The sequence below is a fragment of the Hetaerina americana genome, unplaced genomic scaffold (assembly GCF_022747635.1).
Source record: "Hetaerina americana unplaced genomic scaffold, ioHetAmer1.1.p SCAF_833, whole genome shotgun sequence".
Classification (NCBI taxonomy): domain Eukaryota; kingdom Metazoa; phylum Arthropoda; class Insecta; order Odonata; family Calopterygidae; genus Hetaerina; species Hetaerina americana.
This window is the reverse complement of record NW_027287465.1, coordinates 52,165-59,089: the sequence shown is the minus strand read 5'-3', so window position 1 is coordinate 59,089 and position 6,925 is coordinate 52,165. Positions and strand designations below refer to the sequence as shown.

At 48.6% G+C, this 6,925-nt stretch overlaps 3 non-coding genes across 3 annotated transcripts; all 3 read right to left on the bottom strand.

The window, feature by feature from the left end:
- Positions 1-908: 908 nt before the first annotated feature.
- LOC139698360 (U2 spliceosomal RNA) lies at positions 909-1,101 on the bottom strand. The gene has a single exon (XR_011702900.1). It is a non-coding gene; the product is annotated as a U2 spliceosomal RNA (small nuclear RNA).
- Positions 1,102-2,612: 1,511 nt separating this feature from the next.
- On the bottom strand, positions 2,613-2,805 carry LOC139698359 (U2 spliceosomal RNA). The gene has a single exon (XR_011702899.1). It is a non-coding gene; the product is annotated as a U2 spliceosomal RNA (small nuclear RNA).
- Positions 2,806-4,316: 1,511 nt separating this feature from the next.
- Positions 4,317-4,510, bottom strand: LOC139698369 (U2 spliceosomal RNA). The gene has a single exon (XR_011702908.1). It is a non-coding gene; the product is annotated as a U2 spliceosomal RNA (small nuclear RNA).
- Between the last annotated feature and the right edge of the window lie 2,415 nt (positions 4,511-6,925).

Genomic DNA, 6,925 nt, shown 5'->3' with positions numbered 1-6,925 from the left:
ATCGGAGAATAGGAATCGAAAAGGCTGTAAAAAAGTGGCGCTTTCAATTACACAAGATGGAAAACCAGATTTCTCCATTGTTTATATTTTCCATTTTCTCGAAAAAATCGCGGAAATGGGCATCGATTTCCGCGAAATTCGCAAAAAATTTCTGAAAATTTTTTTGCAAACATTTTTCCAATTTTTCCCGAGTGCTCGCGATCGGTCGTTTCCTCCGATGTATTGAGTTTCTTTTCCGTTCAATTTTTTTTCATCAAACACACACTCCTTTTACAAGAATTATCTTCGCATAAATTCTGTGGAAAGATTGGTGTTCAAAAACTAAGGTAAAAGAGTGGAACTCGCCTATTTCCGCGAGTCGATTCGCGTCGGGTCGTCTTGAATGACGCTCCTTGCCGGGAGCGCGCGCGCGCCATCTCTTCGGGGGGGAGGTAAACAGCTGGAAGGAAGGGGCGTCACACGCCAAAGTTTGAAACGTGATCCGGCGCCTCTCTTCAACAGTTGTCGTCGTCTCCAATGATGGAATACTGAGGAGACAAGACGTTGTTGTTGTTGACGTTGCATTGAAAGCAGAAAAAATAATTGCATTATTTTCACAAAATTGTATTTATTGTTACACTTACACTTTAAAGTGACGACGACTCTCTTCAGATGGGATTTTTTTTCTTCCCAAGTTTCTCTCCTTTTAATAATTCATTCCTTTTAATACTTCGTTGTGCTGCTTCAATTTGGATTACATTACTTTTGCTCCGCTCGCATGGAATAAAATCGCTTCTCTCCGCGAAAATGCAATTTCGCGAATATTTTTCCAGCCGGATCGCCTGAAATTTGCAAGTGCGAAAATAAATAATTTTCGCGGATCAATTTAAGCTTCAATCTGTTCTCATCAGCTTTTAAGTGGACCTTTTTAATGATGGGCCGATCCCGACGGTACTGCAATGCCGGGCCAACCCGCGGCAGGGATGGAGTAAACTCCGGGTACCCCGCCAATGTCCAAAAATCAGATTAATATTCTGGTCCCGCAATGCGGGACGTATCAGATATTAAGCTGATAAGAACAGATACTACACTTTGATCTTAGCCATAAGGCCGAGAAGCGATAAGGGAGCCCTTTTCTGCAATATTTACATGTGTAGGGACGACCCCGGAGCACTTGGGGCGGAGGGCGCAGGATTGGCGTAGGCGCCGCGGGGTGGCATTGGTCGGGGAGAATTCGCGTAGGGTCCTGCGGGGGTGTTTCCGAAGGCTTCCTTGTTTTCCTGCAGCAAGAAAAGTTTTGGGGGGGCGCGGGGGGCAGGACGGCCGGAGCAATTGCGTCCCCGGAGTCCGGAGGCGAGACAGTAAATTGCAACGCGGAGTCCTTCGCTAGGTCGTGCCATCTCTGTGAGCGACACACGAGACGTATTGCAAGCTCTCTCCCCGCTTCCCGGGAAAGGTCGGGCGCAATTTTCAAACATTCCGAAAATGGAGGGGGGCATCCAGGGCGGTAATAAAGGGCCCTTTTCGCCAGTATTCAGTGGTCGACAGTTTTTCGAAAAACGGGCTTCCTCTTCACTTCACTTCCTGTGTGGTAGAGATTTAAAATCGTGTGCTGTTCACTTACTTTGCATTAATCGTCATTAGTAAAAATACGCTTTCCTTATAAATAAATAAATACATAAATTAGGGTTTCTTCAAATATAAACAAATTAGGGTTTTCTTCAAATCGGAGAATAGGAATCGAAAAGGCTGTAAAAAAGTGGCGCTTTCAATTACACAAGATGGAAAACCAGATTTCTCCATTGTTTATATTTTCCATTTTCTCGAAAAAATCGCGGAAATGGGCATCGATTTCCGCGAAATTCGCAAAAAATTTCTGAAAATTTTTTTGCAAACATTTTTCCAATTTTTCCCGAGTGCTCGCGATCGGTCGTTTCCTCCGATGTATTGAGTTTCTTTTCCGTTCAATTTTTTTTCATCAAACACACACTCCTTTTACAAGAATTATCTTCGCATAAATTCTGTGGAAAGATTGGTGTTCAAAAACTAAGGTAAAAGAGTGGAACTCGCCTATTTCCGCGAGTCGATTCGCGTCGGGTCGTCTTGAATGACGCTCCTTGCCGGGAGCGCGCGCGCGCCATCTCTTCGGGGGGGAGGTAAACAGCTGGAAGGAAGGGGCGTCACACGCCAAAGTTTGAAACGTGATCCGGCGCCTCTCTTCAACAGTTGTCGTCGTCTCCAATGATGGAATACTGAGGAGACAAGACGTTGTTGTTGTTGACGTTGCATTGAAAGCAGAAAAAATAATTGCATTATTTTCACAAAATTGTATTTATTGTTACACTTACACTTTAAAGTGACGACGACTCTCTTCAGATGGGATTTTTTTTCTTCCCAAGTTTCTCTCCTTTTAATAATTCATTCCTTTTAATACTTCGTTGTGCTGCTTCAATTTGGATTACATTACTTTTGCTCCGCTCGCATGGAATAAAATCGCTTCTCTCCGCGAAAATGCAATTTCGCGAATATTTTTCCAGCCGGATCGCCTGAAATTTGCAAGTGCGAAAATAAATAATTTTCGCGGATCAATTTAAGCTTCAATCTGTTCTCATCAGCTTTTAAGTGGACCTTTTTAATGATGGGCCGATCCCGACGGTACTGCAATGCCGGGCCAACCCGCGGCAGGGATGGAGTAAACTCCGGGTACCCCGCCAATGTCCAAAAATCAGATTAATATTCTGGTCCCGCAATGCGGGACGTATCAGATATTAAGCTGATAAGAACAGATACTACACTTTGATCTTAGCCATAAGGCCGAGAAGCGATAAGGGAGCCCTTTTCTGCAATATTTACATGTGTAGGGACGACCCCGGAGCACTTGGGGCGGAGGGCGCAGGATTGGCGTAGGCGCCGCGGGGTGGCATTGGTCGGGGAGAATTCGCGTAGGGTCCTGCGGGGGTGTTTCCGAAGGCTTCCTTGTTTTCCTGCAGCAAGAAAAGTTTTGGGGGGGCGCGGGGGGCAGGACGGCCGGAGCAATTGCGTCCCCGGAGTCCGGAGGCGAGACAGTAAATTGCAACGCGGAGTCCTTCGCTAGGTCGTGCCATCTCTGTGAGCGACACACGAGACGTATTGCAAGCTCTCTCCCCGCTTCCCGGGAAAGGTCGGGCGCAATTTTCAAACATTCCGAAAATGGAGGGGGGCATCCAGGGCGGTAATAAAGGGCCCTTTTCGCCAGTATTCAGTGGTCGACAGTTTTTCGAAAAACGGGCTTCCTCTTCACTTCACTTCCTGTGTGGTAGAGATTTAAAATCGTGTGCTGTTCACTTACTTTGCATTAATCGTCATTAGTAAAAATACGCTTTCCTTATAAATAAATAAATACATAAATTAGGGTTTCTTCAAATATAAACAAATTAGGGTTTTCTTCAAATCGGAGAATAGGAATCGAAAAGGCTGTAAAAAAGTGGCGCTTTCAATTACACAAGATGGAAAACCAGATTTCTCCATTGTTTATATTTTCCATTTTCTCGAAAAAATCGCGGAAATGGGCATCGATTTCCGCGAAATTCGCAAAAAATTTCTGAAAATTTTTTTGCAAACATTTTTCCAATTTTTCCCGAGTGCTCGCGATCGGTCGTTTCCTCCGATGTATTGAGTTTCTTTTCCGTTCAATTTTTTTTCATCAAACACACACTCCTTTTACAAGAATTATCTTCGCATAAATTCTGTGGAAAGATTGGTGTTCAAAAACTAAGGTAAAAGAGTGGAACTCGCCTATTTCCGCGAGTCGATTCGCGTCGGGTCGTCTTGAATGACGCTCCTTGCCGGGAGCGCGCGCGCGCCATCTCTTCGGGGGGGAGGTAAACAGCTGGAAGGAAGGGGCGTCACACGCCAAAGTTTGAAACGTGATCCGGCGCCTCTCTTCAACAGTTGTCGTCGTCTCCAATGATGGAATACTGAGGAGACAAGACGTTGTTGTTGTTGACGTTGCATTGAAAGCAGAAAAAATAATTGCATTATTTTCACAAAATTGTATTTATTGTTACACTTACACTTTAAAGTGACGACGACTCTCTTCAGATGGGATTTTTTTTCTTCCCAAGTTTCTCTCCTTTTAATAATTCATTCCTTTTAATACTTCGTTGTGCTGCTTCAATTTGGATTACATTACTTTTGCTCCGCTCGCATGGAATAAAATCGCTTCTCTCCGCGAAAATGCAATTTCGCGAATATTTTTCCAGCCGGATCGCCTGAAATTTGCAAGTGCGAAAATAAATAATTTTCGCGGATCAATTTAAGCTTCAATCTGTTCTCATCAGCTTTTAAGTGGACCTTTTTAATGATGGGCCGATCCCGACGGTACTGCAATGCCGGGCCAACCCGCGGCAGGGATGGAGTAAACTCCGGGTACCCCGCCAATGTCCAAAAATCAGATTAATATTCTGGTCCCGCAATGCGGGACGTATCAGATATTAAGCTGATAAGAACAGATTTAAAATGTTTATTTGAAAATTCTTTCATACAGAGTTTTAAGCAACTTATAATTAATATATAATTTATACATGACCGGCTCCCTCCAAATGAGGGAGCCGGGGAACAAGTCTTTTTGCCCCTTTATTTTGGGGAAATATTATAATAATATAGGCTTCTCGCACGAGTGTTTTTTTTTATAAAATGTTTTATATGTTTAAGTCTCTCACGGGGAGGGTTTACACTTTTGGGGGGGGCCGTTTATACACCACGGCGTGGCCATTCATACACTATGGCTCATAGAGTAAATAAAAGAGAAAGGGGACAGAGAAAGGTTTTACAATGAAGAAGTATGGAAAGAGGGGGGGAAATGATTTTACACGACTTCACTTTTGTCCTTTCCTTTTCAGCCTCCGGAGCCGTCTTCATACTGTCTATGTCCCGTGATGTGTTCGACGTAGCAGTCCCGGGTCCAGCGGATGACGTCGCTGACCATCAGTCGCCGCATGGTGGTGCAGAATCGTCGAGGTAGGCCCAGGGACTTCAGGACGGGGTCGTTCTGCGAGTCCCACGTCCCCAGGCTTCCCACGACGATGGCGGCGACCGATGACCGGTATCCCTGCTGGCGGATGGTCTCTGCCAGGGCGGCGTACTTCTCCTCCTTCGCGGTCCTGGCTGCCAGCAGAGCTCCCTCGTTGTTCTCGAACGGTACTGCTACGTCGATCAATGTCACAGTCTTGTCGGCCTGGTTAGTTATAACCAGGTCTGGTCTAAGAGTCGAGTCAGTGCCAGGTACTTGTTTGTTGACTCTGATTTCATCGTCACCTTTTCCCCGGCGTCCAATCAGAGCCCTGTGTAGTCGGTCTTGGACAGCATTATGTCTATGCTGCCACGTCCTTGAGTGCATCGTGCAGTGATTAACGACGTGGGGCAGGGTCTCCTCCGCGTAGCCACATCGCCGACACCGCTTGTCCCCGTTGGTTTCCCAACGGCGACAGGCATTGAGCGGGAGCAGATCGAGCCGAGCCCTAAAGATGAACCTCCAATCACAAAACCTGGTGTATCTCCCTCCTGCCAGGAAGTGATTGGAGGCTTCAGATTTCGCCGAGGCACGAATGACTTTCCCTTGATCGGGCTTGGCGCTTACCTTGTTCAGGTAGTAGCGCCGCACCGCGATCTTCAGGGCACCCGTCAGTTGCCTTACGGCCTTCGGAGGAACCCTGATGAAGGGGGGGCGGTCTTCAGCCCCGTCATTCATGTCCCGGAACGAAATCTGCATCTCCCTTAGCTCGTCCGACCATCTCCAGCTCAAGCCTATGCGCGCGGCGATACGGCGTGACGCGGAGCGAACCTGCGTGAAGAGGGAACTGAAGTCGCCGCTTTCCCTTCCAAAGTCATCCCGCAGACTACCACTAAGGTACTCTGCGAGATCACCGGTGGTTGGCGGTCTCCTCAGCTTCCTCCGCACTACCTCCTTCAGGCGACCCCAGGCGAGCACTCTCACGTTGGGGTCACGGGAATGGAGGAGTCGATATCCCTGCACGATGGTCAATATGTCAGTCAAGTCGGAAAGAGGGAGAAGACCTGCGCCGCCGTGTTGATGGCCAATGAAGACCATCTCAGGCGATGCCCTTTTGGGCAAATGGAGCCAGCCCTTTGCGCAGGCCTTCAGCCTCTTGTCGATGTCGGTCAAGTTTTTCTTTTTAACATTACCAGCCCGCAAGATGAATTCCAGCCTGGGCAGAAGGAAGATGTTGGTCGCGGCGATCTTCTGCCACGGGGCGAGGAGTGACTCGTCGATCTTCTTGACGTCCTCGCCCAAGCGCACCAGGTCCTCCTCGGGGGTCTGGTCCACGTGGAACCCGAACGGGACCCCGAGGTACCGGTACGCTTCGCCGTCCTTCAGGCTGGAAATGGCCGCCCCCTGGATGGTGAGTTGGGACGGCTGCACGGGCTGGTTTGCTGCAAAGTTGAGGTCCAGCGTTGCGCACTTGCTTGGCTTGAACTGTAGACCTGCAGCGGTCGCCTCTTCTCCCGCGATGTTCAGCAGGCGCTGCAGGTGCTCCTGGTCCCGGGCCACCAGCACCAAGTCGTCCGCGTAGGCCAGGATGGCGATGTTTTGCCCCTGGACGACGACTCCGGACTTGCCTGCCTCACCAGCGACCGCCCGTATCACCGGCTCCATTCCCAAGTTGAAAATGGTCGGTGATAACGGGCACCCCTGCTTGACACCGGCGCAGATGTCGATGACGCCGGTGTCGCCGCTGGTCGTCTTCACGACCGTGGAGCCCTTCTGCAACTCCTCCACGGTCCTCCTCATCTCCTCAGGCAAGTCCATCCTCCTCAGGGTGTTCTGGAGGTGTTGGTGCGGGATGGACCCGAACGCGTTCCGTAGGTCAAGCCAAGCCAGTGCGATTCGGGAACGTCTGCGTCTCATTTCGTCAACAGCTGCCTGAAGGGTGAAATTGTGCTCGTG